This window comes from Sus scrofa, chromosome 3 (genome assembly GCF_054392235.1).
Source record: "Sus scrofa isolate SSC_HxYL_T2T_F1_AM1 chromosome 3, Sscrofa_HxYL_maternal_Yorkshire_Landrace_v2.0, whole genome shotgun sequence".
In the NCBI taxonomy this organism is placed as follows: Eukaryota; Metazoa; Chordata; class Mammalia; order Artiodactyla; family Suidae; genus Sus; species Sus scrofa.
Window position 1 is genome coordinate 135,363,421 of NC_139385.1, and position 15,839 is coordinate 135,379,259.

Here is a 15,839-nt window from a genome sequence, read left to right on the forward strand (position 1 = left end):
CTAAGAACTGGCTTCAAGGAAATGAGAACAAAATGACCCTGGAACTGAAAATTCACTATACTTAAAACATCAAGACGATGTTGGTCAGACCACCATGTGACCAATTTCAAGATGATTGTCAGAGCTGATTTGCTGGTTTGGAATTTACCCCCCTCCGCCTGCCTGTAAAACTCTTGCCCACGGACAGGAGGGGAGTCAGCCTTTTGGGCAGGAGTCTGCCCTCCCCCTCAGTTGCCGGCATTCAAAATAAAGCCAACTTTCCTTTCCTGTTCATCTGTAGAGTGAGGAACAGCCAGACCCCACTTTCAGTAACAGTACCCTTTATATGTCATCTGGATAATGGTTGCTTCTCCCTTCCAAGTCCCATGTTTTAGTCCCTAGCTTTTTACTTCCAATAAAAGCTGTGCTGTGCTCCCCATTCTTGACTGGGTGCCAGCTGTGAGCAGTGCCACCACCCAGACTTGCTAGAAGACTTGTATCCCATCCCTTCAGTCACTTCAAGTCCGAGGGACTTGCTCTACTTAGTAAAAAATTTTGTTTCTGGGCCTTACGCTACAAACTTCATCAGTGCAATCACCTGGAAGAAGCTAAAATGCACCTTGGAGTGTGTCCACCTGGGGGCAGATCCGAGACGAGCCTTAGTTTATGTGGGAGATGATATGAGGAACCACTGGGAGAGGAGTGGGGAAGAGGCTGGGAAAGGATGACACTCGACAGAAGATTTAGGAGTCAGTTAACCCTGGGGGTAATTGAAGTGCGAGTCTTCTAGGGCATTCTATGAGACAGCATAAAAAACAACTCAGAATTACCCAAGGGGTATAATGCATAAATCCCATGCCCATCATTGACCGAGGACTTCTTCCCAGGGCATTCACTCACTGAGACTTCCAGCTGGCCCTGCCCTTGGCTAGAAACAAGCCACAGTCGTTCCCAATCAGCAGCCTTCAGAGGGTAAGGGTGGCTGCTGTAGAGGGTCTGGGTAGGACACGCCTTACATTAGCAGACACTAACTGCCACACTCAGCTATCATTAACAGTGTTCCAGAACCTCACAAGAAAGTTTAAAGACCTGTCACATACGAACCCCCCCCAATGTTCTACCGGGCAAAGAATGCTGATTACATTGTCATGATGGACTTTCTCGGTCCACACTCATCTTCCTGAACTATACTCAGCTAGCAAGATCACAGAACAGAGTATTGACTGTTCAGCCATTAGGGAAGCACTATTTTTTAAGCTCAGTAACTGCTAAGCAACAGCTTTAAAGCAAATAACTGGATGGTGTAAATTGTCTCCATTTATAAAAACGGTGGAAGGAAAGAAAAAACGGATGCCATCCACCCTCCACAAACATTTATCTTCCTTCTCCCTTTATTTTTGTTTTTTCATACTTAGAAAACAAATTTCCACACAGCAGCTTCTCCAAGTCATAGTCATCTTTGCAATCTTTTCTGTGCCAGACTTTTTACATAGGCTATTGCAACAACCTGGTAATAAAGATAGCATTATCCCGATTGTAAACAAGACGGAAAATTTAACTCATTTCTTTCATGACAAGTAAACAGAAAGACCCAGCACTCAAAAGACACCTTGTTCATTCTCTAATGTTTGGATACCTGCCTTTTCTCCAAGCTGCCTCCAGGGACGGGGTACACAACTCGCTTTGCCCTGAAGAGTCTGAGAGTTATCCAGTGTTGCTGCTACTGCTCCATTCTCATCACACGAAGGCACTAGGGTTTCCCTCCTCAGAACTCAGCCCAGCTCATCAGAGTTTTACTCCAGGCACGTGCAGTGGAGGTTGGGGTCTTTGCCTGGACGTGCACAAATGACAGCGAACGGCTGCCATCATGCCTCATAGCCTCCTCCCGTTGAATGAAAACGGACCAGCCAGGACACACTTCAGGAGACGTGCAACCTCCTAGGATCCTCTTGTTGAGTCATCTTAGAGGATACATTTTATAGGATATACTTCATCCTTTCAGTGAACTTCTTCCTGAGAACGCCTCAGGTCCTGCTCTGGAAGGTGGGGCTTGGAGAAAGACAATCATTTGGAGGTTGGCCAGGCTGTGCATTCTCTAAAGTGCTTCCTACCCCCTGCGTGGCTGGGAGCCCAAACAGCCTCACCGACGTCAGCTCCTGGTGACTCGCATTGGGCCAGGCCTCCTGGTCTCCCCAGAACCATGTTCATTCCAGCTTAAAGTGGGAAAAAGGAGACAGTGTGGGTTTCACAATTTTTGATAGTGCATGAGAAGGTGCAGACATAACTGAAGTCCCTGTAAGCTATAAAAAATTTCAGTCAATACCAAAGTTTGGTGGGATAATTCTGATAACGTCTTTTTTCAGGTATCACATTCTTTCTGGTCTTCAAAATGTCAGTCCCTTTCAGTGACTTTTACCTACCTGCTCAGTATCCCCAGCATGATAGAGAATTAAGCACTAAAAATTCCACTTCTCTCTTTGTTTCTTGTCCCCTCTGTTTAAATCTCACCATCATATCTACACACAATCTGGCCACAATGATTGCTTCTGGTCTCATCATTTACGAAATCATGCAATTTACCCCCTGTTTTGGTCACTTTCAAAAATCTTACCATCTCCCTTTTCCATTTCATTGCTCACACATGTTCCTCAGCCTGGCATTCTTTCCAACCCTCATCTCCGTGTTAGAAATTCAGCCCATCCTTCAAATACATTTCAAATGCCAGCTTCTCTGAGAAAACTTACCAGGTCCCCCAGATGAAAGTGGCCACCCTTCGCTTCCTATACCCGAGACTACCTCATTCTGTCTCACTCATGCCACTTCCCTTTAGCAGTCTTTGTGATGGTTAATGGTTTCATTTGTTTATCTTGTGTATTAGAACATACGCTTCTACTGGAGAGGGGGCCAGTCTGAGCTTTGTGAACTGTTAACAGTTAACGAGGTGTTAAAGATCATCCTTTTCATTCATTCATTTATTTATTTTGTCTTTTTGCTTTTCTAGGGCCACTTCCATGGCATATGGAGGTTCCCAGGCTAGGGGTCTAATTGGAGCTGTAGCCACCCGCCTATGCCAGAGCCACAGCAAGGGAGGGATCCGAGCCACGTCTGCGACCTGTACCACAGCTCACGGCAACGCCGGATCCTTAACCCACTGAGCAAGGGCAGGGATCGAACCCGCAACCTCATGGTTCCTAGTCGGACTCATTAACCACTGCGCCACGACGGGAACTCCCAGATCATCCTTTTATGTCCTGTTCCTTAATAATGAAAACATTGAGAGCAAGATAAAGGGCCAAGAGAGACCGAAACCCAATTCATCGTTCACTGTGTTACCTCTCCGTATCCCACGATGGACGAGAAAGCCTTGGACATGCCATTTTGAAATTGTAAGAGATTCCTGAGTGATTAACTAATTCCTTTAAGCAGATGCAAATGCTAAGAATGTACTCTGTTCTATACTTAGCAATCTTCTCCCCACCAATGAACACACCACCAACAAGACCCATTCCATTGCGGTATCTATGGCAAACATTTTAAGTACTGGAATTCATCAGATCATCAACTGAGGACCTAATTTAGCCACAGTATCTGATGAATTATGTTTATTATCTTGCTCACGCCTTGTGACAGCCCTGCAGGTGGAGTGAATATTCCTGAAATACAGCCAAATAAACAGACACTTAGAAAGATTAGGTAAATAACAATTCCATGTGGCCCATCACTCTTCCATCTCCTGTTGTCATGAAAGCTGGTTTATTTTACAGAACTGAGTGTAGAAGGATGCTAAACAGAGTGAGCAAACTCAGATATTTGTGGAAATAACAAGTGGACCCAGAGTTTCTGTTTGGTCTAAGTACACAGTAACAATTTGGAGAGGACTAAGCACCACTTTCCCCTTCAAGTTCTGGAAGAGAAAATATGCAAATCTGGGAGAAGACTATTCTGATAAGCTAGAGAGGATGGCATCCTGTCTATAAATGTAAAGATGGCCATTCCAGAGATGCTACATCAAATCAGCAGTTAATAAAATGAAGGGCATTAGAGAATGTTGAAGTGATGAGTCTTTCTTTGCTCTGAATGGCATCATTATGATCAATTGTAAGTTGATTAGGTTTCTTATGCTTATTTCCTTCTTGGAACTTCTGTGGCGTTGTTCTCATTAACTGTGCAATCGGTTGCTAGGTCTCTTCTTAAAGCGGAGAAATAGACTGTTTCCTGGAGAAGCTATGATTCACTCTGACTTCCTACTCTCCTTGTTCTTGCCAGTTTAAGGAGGCTGCACCCTTGCTTCTTAGACTCCGGTGGACAATCCATTATAAGAAGGGAAGCACTTGCTGCAAAGGAGACAATACCATGCTAGAAAAAAAGACCTCGCTAGACTTAGAGTCAAAATGCCACAAAGAAACTATAAATAGGAGTTGGATGAGTGGAAAGTGGCCTAACCTCTCTGTGTCTCAGTTTACTCATCTTTAAAATGGGTATAATTCCCTGGTGGTCTTCAGTCAAGGATCTGGCTTTGTTACTGCTGTGGTGAAGTTCAGTCTCTGGCCTGGGAACTTCCACATGCTGTGAGTACAGCCAGAAGAATAAATACGTACAATAAATAAAATAAAATGGGTGTTGCAATGCTCTTTACAGGATATTTTGAGGGATGTGCCCTGTCCATTGCACAATACAGTGTTATCTAATAAAAACATAATACAATTCACAAAAGGAACCTTAAATTTTAAGTTGCCACATTAAGACATAACTGAAATTAGTTTTAATAGCATTTTATTCAATAACATCTAATGTATGTTGATTAGAAACATTATTCTCCATTCCTCATTATTGTAATTGGTCCGGATTTAGCACATCTTAATGACATGGTCACAGGTAGATTAAAGATGGAGTTTTCACAGGATCAGCACATAGTGCTGATGCCAAATTTCTGCTTTTCCTGTGGTCCACAACTTTCATCTTATCTCTAAATGTGATCATATTTCTCTCTTTTTCATCTGGAGGCCTCCCAGTGAGAGTTCTGATATTTTTCCCAGGTATAATTTCACTTTAAAGTAATACACATGAGCAAAGCATCCAGGAAGAGCTGGAGTCTATGAAGCAGATCTCTGTGCAGCAGAGTGGCATGGGTAACAGGGAAGGTGGGCACAGGCAGAAAGATCCTTGGGCAAACCTTCCCCCTGTGAGAAATGTCTCCCAGTGCTCACCCAGCCACACAGTAAACATGGATTCTGCCACATTTTGACAAAAGATTCAACTCAATTACTCTAACGTAGCCCAGGAATACAACACTCTTCAAAGTTTTCATCCCAAATATATAAAGAAAGAATGATGACATACAACGAGGTCACATTAGGGATGCATTATAGGGAACTTCTTGTCTAGCAATGGAAACCCCTTTTCACTCCTTTTTCTCCCCTCTGCCAAAAGAAATTCCTGATTCTTCTCCACCCTGCAATTTCTCCCTTCTCTAGAGTCCCATTACATTACACTTAGGGTTTCGTACATAAAAGCTATTTTTAACAGTTACCATATCCCATGGAAACTACGACACTAGTAATTATAAATTGCACGGTATTTCGTGTATCCCTGAGAAAGGAAAACTCTGACAATTAAACTATGACAGCCTGCTTTCTTGTCACTTAGAAGTCTTATTTTATACTTATCAAAAGAAGCTTTTAGACTGATTTCGAGCTAGAAGGATGACAAGATGAATGGTAGCCAAGTTCATGCTCAGTAGGCATTAATAGCCGTGTCATGATGGCCACATCATGCCTGCAATTGGAAAACAGGGTTAATAATAAGACCATTTTTTCAGAGAGATTAAAATGTGAATCAATATGCATAGCGAAGTTGATGACATATGGAATTTTTATTCTGCACTCAGACTCTGAACTTCCTGAGAGCATTAGTGCATGTTTGCCTGTAGATGTTTTACATGGAGAATTTACATATAGTACCTTTAAAAACTTTTGTTTCTAGTCATCACAAAGTAGTGGAAATCTCCAGTCTTTGGAGCCATGTACTAGCTCTGAGTCCTTTGAGCAATTTCCCCGAGACACTGCCAATGTATTGTTATATAAAACAGATGTGTATACATCATCTAATTTGATATCTGGCACATGGTAAACATTCCAAATTATTAGCTTGTTGAAAAAAATTGATAATAGAACCAAGGAAATGGGAGGGAGAAACCCTCTTTCTTCCCATCCTCCCCTTGTCACTTGTCGTTATTTCAGAGGCTGAGGAGGCTGAAGAGAATTTGGCTTCCTCTTTCCAAGAACAATGAGATAAATTAGTCAGACCTGAGCAATCCCTGGGTAGTCCTTAGACTCAAGGCCATTGGTGACTAGCACTTTTTTTAACCTGATGAAAAGACAGAAGGTGGCAGAAACGCAAGCGTTGCATGTCATCCTCTGAAATTTCTGAGATCTGTGGATGAGGGTCCAGGAGTGTCCAGTAATGCCCGAAAGCTACATGGCAGGGCAAAGGAACAGGTAAAAGTCATTTCTTGGTTAAAAAAAAAAAAGAAATCCCTAACTTCTTGATGTAACCCAATTTAATGAGGTGTAGAAATTCAGAGCTCTCTGAAATTTTATAGCAATTACAACACAAATGGCTCCAAAGCAAGATGATCTTATTATGGGGAGGCCATAAAATGCTCAACTCCAGAATGTCAGGAAAGGCAAATGGTTCTTGGCTGGCATGTAAGAATTTATGGAAGGTTTGTGGAATTGCCAGCACCTGATGATCTTCACAGGCTAGTTTATTGTGGCAAATGCATCATTTCATTCGGGACCGACTGTTTTTCGTATTCTTATCAAGGAGGGTAAAGCACCTGTTTCCAGAAGCCCTGTAAAGTTTCTTTCAGAATGGCACACAGTTCAGTGGAGGGGAAAAAAAGAGAGAGTGTCATTTTCTGTTGATATATTAGGCCAAAATGTCTTGTGCAAACACCCATCAGCCTCCACGCTCTGCACTTGGCCATGCTAACGCCATGATTCTCCAAGCCTGCCCCTCCAGCAGCATCAGCATCATGTGGGAACTTAAAAAAAAAAAAAAAAAAAACCCTTGGGCCCATTACCAGACTTCCTGAATTAGAAACACTGAGGGTGGTGCCCAGAAATTTGTATTTTAACATCCTCCCCCAGAAGAGTCAAATGTATGTCCAAGTTTGTGAACTAACACAATAAGTCCAAGCTTGTTCCTGGATCAATAATCCTATTTTCTTTAAATGCAGGAATGGGCTATTGGTTCCTGGCCACACATCCAGTATCTCCCTAGGATCTTAAACCTCCTTGGCCTTCAAGCAAACAGAATTTAGGGAGTTCTGGTGTCTCACGTCAAAATCAGTATCACTCCCGCGACTAGCTATTGGAGCTATGATCTTGTGTCCCATGGCTGGTCTTTGTTCACTTCAGAAGTTTGTGTCAAGTGCCTAGCACATGCCAGACCTCCTTTAGGCACTGAGGCTGGAGCAGGAAAGAAGGCAATCGAGGGAATGCCTCCTATGGACATACATCTCAGGAGATAGAAGAGGAACAGGAAACAATGAGGGAGACAGGACCCCTGGTTCTCTGACGAGACCAGATCATTTTTCGACAAACTGATTTTACAGGTACTTGCTGCATATTGATTCTGTGCCAGGCACTGGGGAAACAGGAGGCACTACGTGGAGTGGCAGGGCCCTAGAGGACCTCAAGGTGTGGGAAATGCATTTACAAATCAGGGTGAGTTGTGGAAAGGAAAGGCAGGAAGCCTCAGTTTCCTGGGGTCAATCAGCAGACATTGCAAAAGTGGGTAATGAAGAGGTTCACAATGCAGGATGAAACGTAACCTGAACATAAGAGGATGTTCTGCAGAGACGTCAGTGTGGTCTGGTCACGTGAGCTCTAGTTGACTTCCTGTCTGATAGCCCCTTTGATGCCCAGAGCAGAGCCCCTGTTGTCATAAACTTGGAGCCTCTCTTTTCCTTCTCATTTACCCTCCAAACCCACCTCCTGGAACCAAGTCTTGACTCCTCACCTTGGACATGGCTATCTGCTGGCTGCCCTCCCTGAGGCCACCTGCCCCATCTCTCATGTGCCTTCCAGGCTGTGCCGAGGCTGTTTCACACCCATGTGTTCGGGCTCAACTACAAGCCCCATGAGGCCTCCCGGAAAAAGCACAGAACTTGAATTACCCCTTGCTTGCTCTTATCCTCTGCCTCTAAGCACGCCCAGTCCAGCATGACCTCTCCTCCCCTCTCCATTCCAGACCAGGGCAGAGTCAGTCCAGATTCAGTGGTGTGCTGGAAAATGTGTAACAACAGCTTTCCAGGGAAAAAAATCTCTCCATTTGTAGCATTTGCAGGGTTTGTGGTGTAGAAACTCCCACTATGGTCTATTTCAAGTGACCACAACCGTTAGGAAGAGAGAAACATATTCGGGGTGCAAACCCCAGCACCCCAGCACTGCCCCCACCCCAGGGAAAACACACTGCAACTAACCTGATTTGGCCTTTCCTTATCAAGTCTTGCTTTTTATGTTTCAATTTTCCTATTGGGTAAATGTTCTTTCAGAGAGATCACCTGTAAACACTATAAAAGTGAGCTCAGTCACGTATTTCCTCCTACTTGATTCTCTTTCCACTTAACCTGAGTTATTTTCCTTTATAGTTGTATTCCCACCCAACATATAATAGTTTGAGTGTTTTTTTTTTCTAATTTTTCCTCCACTAGAATGAAAATACGTATAAGAACAGTAGCTATGAGAATCTTCAATAGTTGGAAGAGCATCCAGGAGTTCCTGCTGTGGTTCAGTGGCAACGAATCCAACTAGTATCCATGAGTTTGTGGGTTCAATCCCTAGTCTCACTCAGTGGGTTAAGGATCCAGCATTGCTGTGAGCTGCAGTGTAGGCTGCAGATGCGCCTTGCATCTGGCATTGCTGTGGCTGTGGCGTAGGCTGGCAGCTGCAGCACCGATTTGACTCCCAGCTTCAGAACTCCCATATCCTGTGGGGTAGCATTTATTAAATATTTCTTAAATGAATAGTTGAATATATGAATACATATTTTCTATTTATAGTAAAAGCCGTAAGTCAGAAAATGCTTTCATTGGTATATACGAGTATGTTCTCACCAGTGACATTTGTAAGATTTATCATTTGGGTTTTATACCAAATAATTTATGTGCATTATGAAAGTGCATCTGAATAGAAATTTTTTCTTTTTTCTTATGTTGTTTTTAGGCATAGCAGTTCTTATAAATGATCACATGACACTTCGATGCATCTATTAGGGAATTTAGTTATTTACACCCTACCTTTTACCATAAAGATTTTTATATCATCCATTTAGTTGCATTATGGGTGCATTTAACTTTGTTTCACCAACAGTCTTGATCCTTTATTTCAATATCCCAAAATATTTATTTTTTAACATTTCATTGTATTTCTATATGGCATCTAAACTGCAAAACTAGAAAGAAGTGGCGCATACTCACACATATACACATGCTCATACATAAAGATATGGTTTGTAGATAAGTTTCATAGTGGCAATATGTGAAGTATATATGCAATATCTTTTATTTGTGATATATACATTTGTTAAAATTATGTGAAATGTCAACTAATAAAATACATAGTCTAAATATATATGTAACTTTTATAATCAGAGTTAATCAGTAGACATGTATACTGAATAGAATAACTATTTTGAAATGTTCTGACTTTGTCAAACACAAAAGTCTGAGTCGTGTTGCTGAAACCAGGCCTCTGTGCACCTGTACCAAATAGAAGGCAAAGACAGAGTTTGGGTGAAGGAGAATAAGATAGCTTTTATTGCTTTTCCAGGGAAAGGAAGCCACAGCAGGCTAATTCCCTAAAGACTGTGCCTTCCTTTGGGAGAGGTTAAGAAGTGGTTTTATAGTTTGGGCATAGATAATAGAGCCACAGATAAGGATCAGTGTAAATTCAAGAGTTCCTTCTTCAAAGTTGGTGGTTATTGGCCCTGGACTCATTCTGGTCCTTCTCCTCTCTGGTTTTCATTTGCTGGGGTTTTGGTTCTGCAGAATAACGCAAAGATATTTTATGTATATTCCTCGAAGAGGAACAAGGATCCTGCACCAAGGCTGCACTACTGTTTCTTGACTGTTCCTCCCTTGTTTCTGCCTCACCATCCTTCCCTGATTAGCAACTGTTTGATCCTGCCCTTTGGAACCCAGGGAAGGTCATGGAAGCTGAAGTTTATTCCCTAAAAACAAGAAATGGGACCACAGTAAGGCCTGCATGCCCAGGAACCCCACAGGGTCCAGCTTGGTTTCAATAGGACCCTATTGTCCACTTTTCCACTTCCATAAATAGTATCTTATTCTTAACAGCACTATCATAAATTACTGGCGTATCTTCTCTTCCAGTGTGTGAGCTTCTTAAAGAGGAGGCATATTTTACTCATTGCTATAGCCAAGTTGTAGCTACTGCAGTATTCTTTTATTCAATACGCACTTTTAGGTGAATGAACTTCACAAGAAAAGTAGATCATTTCCAAATCTTCCAGGTTACTTTTATAACCTAGTGAATAACAAATTTAAGTCACATTAATAAAGTAGAGCTTATGAACATAACAATTAAATTATGGGATAGCCTCACATTTTTCCTCTGATACAATTTTAACAGTAACCCTCTTTTGGACACAAGCATCAACTCACTTCAAAGTGTGTGTGTGTGTGTGTGTTTTATTAATTATAGTCAGAAATTCTGATCAGTGAGATGGGACATCTTAGAAATTTCTCTATGAATAAGGAGATTGATTATGTTTGACGGAAAAGATGACAGAATTCTTCAGCAGACATATTTGACTAGATGTTTATTATTTTATGGAAAGCAAACAAGAAAAAAAGGATTAAATTCAGTGGTGTTTTTGTTTGTTTATTCAGTTGTATAAACTGTATAAACAAATTTATATAAATTCATTTTGTTTTTGTTTTTTTGTGGGTTTTTTTGTTTTTCTGAAGAAAGTTTTTTTTTGAAACCTTTATAAAGGGCATCTAAATATGCACAAATGACAATTTTAATGAGTTAAGTTATAGCCTCATGACAAATATAGACGAAACTTTTTGAAAATCTTTGTTGAAAGAAAGAATAGCCCAAGTCAAAATATTCTGCACATTGACTTTCAATATTTCTGAATGAAATTCTTGTTAGAATTTCTAATGAAATATATGCCAGATTAAAAGAATCTTCTGCCAATTTGTGTTCTCCTAATATTATAAGAAAGAAGCATGTTGAATATATGCAGATTTCTCATTCAGCAATGTTTCTTTTCCTATGCATGTTAGTTATTGGAAATGTAGGGATTCTGTTTCATGATTTATTTATAGATTTTTGCCTCACACATTTTTACACAGCATTGCAATTGTTCTCATGAAAGTTTCCATTGTCAGCATGACTCCTCCAAGAAATAAGTGAATTTCATGTAGGGAACAAAAAGAGATAGGGCTGTTCCTATCATCATTTTCTAAACTTGTATACCTAGTTTATACTCTTATCTGTTGTTGAACACTAATCTGAAAATTGAATGGTCTGTAGCAATATTAATAGTTTCTAAGGATATTGGTCTATAACATATTCTTGACACTTAACCCCATGGATCAAGGCAGATCTTTATGGCTCTCGTCTCTCTGTGTGCTAGGGAAGAACAAATCTGACTCCATATGAATCTCTTTTACTTTAACCTTTGTATTCTATTTATTGCTTTTGCTGTGAGTTGAGAATGTTGCCTATAGCCTGAAATATTCATGATAGCCGGGTCCCAAGACTCTGACCTTTTAGAGTATAACACTTTTCCATTCACACAGAGCTAAAAAATTGCAGAACAGAGACTAACATTAGTCTTGGAGATTTTCAAGAACACCAGGTCAATCTGATGGACCACTGCCAGAACAAAGGATTCCAACACCAAGAAGTATACAACAACCAATCACTCTCTCTTTCCCTTTTTAGTGTAAAAGAAGCCTGAATTCTGACTTGGGTGAAAGAGTTCTCTAGGACATTGCTCCAACCATCTTGGACTGCAGCTTTCTGAATAAAGTCCTTATTCTTTGCCCCAACACCTCGTTTCCTGATTTATTAACATGTCATGCCGTGAGCAGAATGAGTTTGAACTGGGTAACTCCTATTCTTCTCTCTTTATTTGATTACCTATTGAGTATCTACTTGATATAGGGTCATAAAATCCAACCATTTAGTAGGAAACTGAGAGGATATTTATGTGAATACCACATATTAAGTGCATGCTCTCTGCAGAGAATATTCAGAATTTCAGCTTATCCTAACAGTAACAACTATTATGTTAATGATGAAAGTGAGTTTATTCATTTATTTACTCTTTAGCAGATAATTACCCAGTACCTATTAACTGCCAGGTACTGAGTTAGGCACTATAGAAGATGAGCTGAATTAAATATAAACCCTGATAGCTCACTGCCTCTGCCCCAAGTTTGTTGTAGATGTCTTTCTTTTAGCGAAAAAAATTAGCATTGAAAATCTAGTTTTATGAGGAGATGTTCATTTTTTGCAAATGCAATATTTGGTTTTGGCTTGTGGTTGCCCTGTTTTTTAAATATGCTAACCCCTTCCCATAATTGTGTGTTTTAGCCTGATGGTCCTGTAAGTTCAAACACTTCATTACTATATTAAAATTAAGAAGAGAAACATACAAACAAAAAGGGTTATTTACTTCCTAACATCCCTTGCCCACATTTTATGGTTTTGATGACTCTTTTTTCTTTTTTTCTTTTTTGTTTCCATCAGATAGTAATATTTCCATATACAAAATCATGTGTAAATATATAGCTATTTACATGTGGATATATAGATACAGATATTTTAAAAATATATACATTATGTAAATACCTATAAAAGTTTAGATTCTCTACATACATTTTTTTCTTTTCTTTTTCTACATATATTTTATAATTTTCCTTAATAGGCAAACTTCTCTACCTTCTTTATTAGCTTAAATTGAAACTGTTTTTCATGCATCGGAGGGATAGGAAAGGGTGGCTTTGGTTTCTATTAATCCATAGTGCACTTTACAATAAGAGGTTTTTTTTAATTTTGATTTTTTTATTATTTATTTATTTATTTATTTATGTTTGCTTTTCAGGGCCACACCTGTGCCACATGGAAGTTGCCAGGCTAGGGATCAAATCAGAGCTGCAGCTACAGACCTGTACTACAGCCACAGCAATGGCAGATCCGAGACATATCTACACTGCAGCTCATAGCAATGCTCCATCCTTAACCCACTGACTGATGCCAGGGATCAAACCTGCATCCGCATAGATACTAGTCAGGTTCATTATAACTGAGCCATGATGGGAATTCCTAACAGCTATTTTTTTTTAACTTGCATTTACACATTATTTTCATACAATTTTATACAAATGATCAGTTCTTATGTATTTATGCCTTTGAGAACTCTGATTATTTTTAAATTCTAAAGCTTGCAGATCCGTTATCCTAATTTTACAGAGAAGGAGACATAGAAATAGAGATGCGGGAAGTAAATTGCTATAGGTTAACCAGTAAGCAACATATCTAGGTATAAGAGTCTCATCTTGATTCCAACTAAGTACACTAGCTACTTAACTATCTACCAAAGGAAAGATGATCTAGAATACTTTTGTGCATCAATCAAATGTCTTTTGAAACTGAAGACTATGTTCTCTCTCTTTTTTTTTTTCCAGAAAAGGGGCTTCATTCTTCAGTACAAATCGAGAGAAAAATATATCATGATAATTATATGATATATAATATATATGTATGAATTCATATGTGTATGATAACTTTTAATTGAATACAATTTTAAGGAAAGCCTCTCTTTTTCTCAAGTTAGACCTCCCTTAAATGTTTTTCCTTAAAAATACGTCTTCATATTATTACCATGGGAATTCTATTAAGGTTCAAATTAATATGCAATTCTAATTAATATGCTTTTTGATTCAAGGATTATTTTAAAGTTTGCTTTTTATTTTCAAACATTGAATTATAAAGTTTTAGTATAATTTTATTATGTTCAGAGAACTGCTATTTAGTTTTTGGATATCCATATTTCAATTTGAACGTACCATTGTCTGATCACCACCTGTTGAAAGAACTATCCTTTCTGTACTGGATTACCTTAACATTTTTGAAAATCAATAGGCCATATATGTATAGATTTCTCTCTTCATTCTACTTTCTATATACATGTAGAAATTAATGTACGATATATTAACGTATATTATTATAAATTATATTAATAAAATCATACTATAATATATATTTATTACATTATATAATGCAATACAATATATAATATAGTTATATATTATACCTTATATAATAATCATATTACATATTGTATATTATAATTATACAATATAATACTATATATTAGTATTTTTATCAACACTGAATAATTATAATTTCTTAAAATCAGATAATGTGAGTTCTCCAACTTTATTCTTTTCTTAAAATTCTGTGTTAGTTCATCAAAGCCCTTTGCTTTTCCATATCAATTTCTACAAAGAAACCTGCTGGGATTTTGACTGGGGTGATATTGAATCTAAAAGTCATTATAGGGAGAATTGACCTCACCAATATTGAGGCTTCTGGCCCAAGAACTTGGTATATTGCTAATTTTATTAAGATGCATCATCATTTTTTGGAAGTTTTCATTATATAAAACACAAATATGTATTATTTAATGTATCCTTTTCATTCTTTTTATGCTATTTATTGAATTTAATTTTTTAATTTTTTTCTCTGATAATATATAGAAATATAATTGACTTGTGTAATTTATATTTGTAACTATATCTTTGACCCATGGGTTGCTTAAGAGTATGTAGTTTATCGTTAAGTATTTGGTAATTTTCCAGATATCATTCCAATACTGATTTCTAGTTTACCTCCATTTTTTAAAGAGAACATACCATGTGATTTCAATCATTTTTAAATTTACTAAAACATACTTTGTAGTTTAGCCTAAGTGAAACAAAGTAATTGAAAAAGATTCTTCTGGTTAAGACAACATCATAATGATGATGAATTAAACTAACAAAGAAGAAATATAAACACTAAATATATGCTCCTAATAACATGGTTTAAAATATGAAAATCAAAATAGAATGAGATATAGGTAAATATACAATCATAGCGGAGATTTTCATGTAGCTTTTGGTAACTGATGGAACAGTGCCATAAAGATTTTTCTCAATCTCTATTCAGGAGCTCTGCTATCTTGCTCAATTGAACTTTTCATATATTGCATAAATTGAGCGTAAACCTTTCTCGTAGACTTGCAAATATTAAATTCTTTCTATTAAAAGCACTTTCTAATATTTTTACCTCCCATTCTCACCTAATTAGTTAAAATGCTGTAACCTCTAGAGGTTTTTCTCATCTCCTTCCTTCTGAAATTGAACAGCTAATCTGTATTCAATGCTTATGTTCTGAAAGGCTCTATGCTAATTACTTTAATTAGTTATCTAACTTACCTTTACAACAAACTGCTAGGTATCATTATGCTTATTTTATACATCAAGAAGTTGAGATTCACGTAGGTTGAATAATTTGCTAAGTTTACACATTTTCGGTATGACAAAGTGAGGCTTACACCAAAAAGTTCCTACTCCAAAGCCCCATATTCATAAATTCTATTCTAAATTGTGTTGTACATTCTCTTATCTCTGTTGGTTGCAACCACTTTAGTAGCACATACCAGAGTCTATTTAGGTTTCTTATTGTATGTTACGGTTGACCTGGATATTAGACACGTACCCTTTGCGAAAGGACAAATGCTAGAAGCCTATTTTCTAGAAGCAAGAACAG

The 15,839-nt window shown here is 38.5% G+C and overlaps 1 long non-coding RNA gene across 1 annotated transcript in view; it reads right to left on the bottom strand.

The window, feature by feature from the left end:
* LOC110260054 (uncharacterized) overlaps window positions 1-1,746 on the bottom strand; it is a 343,554-nt gene extending 341,808 nt beyond the window's left edge. The window contains exon 1 of the long non-coding RNA XR_014839814.1: window positions 1,620-1,746. This is a non-coding gene — a long non-coding RNA (uncharacterized LOC110260054). The remainder of the gene's footprint in view (window positions 1-1,619) is intronic.
* Window positions 1,747-15,839: the final 14,093 nt, after the last annotated feature.